We start from the raw sequence: 1,335 nt of genomic DNA, 5'->3' as shown, positions 1-1,335 counted from the left end.
AATGAGTGCGTTTGAGATGGGTAGGTTGACACAGGATAGAATGGCGTTTAGAGCTCTTCTACCTAGGGTCGCTATGAGTCGCAAGCGACTCGATGGCACATAACAACAACAACTATATCTCTATCTCTATATCTATCTATCTATCCCCATTTATTTAAGATGCATAATCTAGTTGCTATTGTCTAAATAAAGTTTCACAGAACTATGGTATTATTTCCTCACTATTCAAACTATAAGTTCCTTAGAAAAATATCTAGAGCTTTGTGCCCTCCATTTTTGTCATTACTTGAGTTAAAAGAGATTGTATTAAAAATATTTAAGAATTGAATTGCATGGAAGCTTTTGTCTCTACAACAATGCACAAATCTAGGCTTCAATATTTTATTAATTGTTCACTACAAAGGTCTTGAAATAGTGTCCAGAGAGTGCAGATGGCCCAGGTTCTGACAATGTTTTCTTCTCTAGAATACGGAGTCATCATGAGTTAGAGCCAACTAAATGAAAGATAACAACAAAACAACATAAAGGCACAATGGGCTACCGTTAAAACGGATATTTGACAAAGAAATAAAATCTATCAAGTTGGGGTAGCAACAATCTTTTCAACGAATGGTGCTGGCAAACCTGGACTGCAACCTACAGGAAGCTGAAGCAGGATCCGCATCTCTTACCATACACAAAATTCAGCTTCAGGTAGATCAGAGATCTAGAGATAAAGCCCAAAACAATAAATATCACAAGAGAGAAAGTGGGACTAAGCTTTGAAGGGTTAACCCATGGCAGAAGGAGGCTGACAAATATAGCCAGAAATGCACAACCAGGAAAGGATAAAAGTGATGAATGGGATATTCTAAAGATGAAATCCCTGTGTGCATTGAAACCTTTCTATAATACAGTGAAAAGAAAACCTAATGGCTGGTAAAAAACATTTGAAAATACCATCTCAGACAAGGGTCTCATAACAAAAGTTTACAGAATCCTTCAAGGCCTCCACAAGAAAAATACTGATAAGCCAATTACAAAATAGGCAAAAGACATGGAAAGACTTTTCACAGAGGAAGACATACAGATAGCCAACAGACAAATAAAGGAATGCTCAAAAGCCTTGGCAAGAAGAGAGATACAAATCAAAACCCCAATGAGATAACATCTCACCTCAGTAGCAGGGCAAAGTTTAACAGGACATCAAACAAAAAATGTTGGAGAGAATGCAAAGAGATAGGAACTCTCAACTACTGTTGATTTGTTGTTGTTGTTATGTGCCATCGAATCGTTTCTGACTCATAGCGACCCTATGCATAACAGCCCTAAACCCTGCCCTATCATGCGCCAACC

The sequence above is a fragment of the Elephantulus edwardii genome, unplaced genomic scaffold (assembly GCF_000299155.1).
Source record: "Elephantulus edwardii isolate Elephantulus edwardi_28Jun2011 unplaced genomic scaffold, EleEdw1.0 scaffold00008, whole genome shotgun sequence".
Classification (NCBI taxonomy): Eukaryota; Metazoa; Chordata; class Mammalia; order Macroscelidea; family Macroscelididae; genus Elephantulus; species Elephantulus edwardii.
This window is presented reverse-complemented; position numbering follows the sequence as displayed.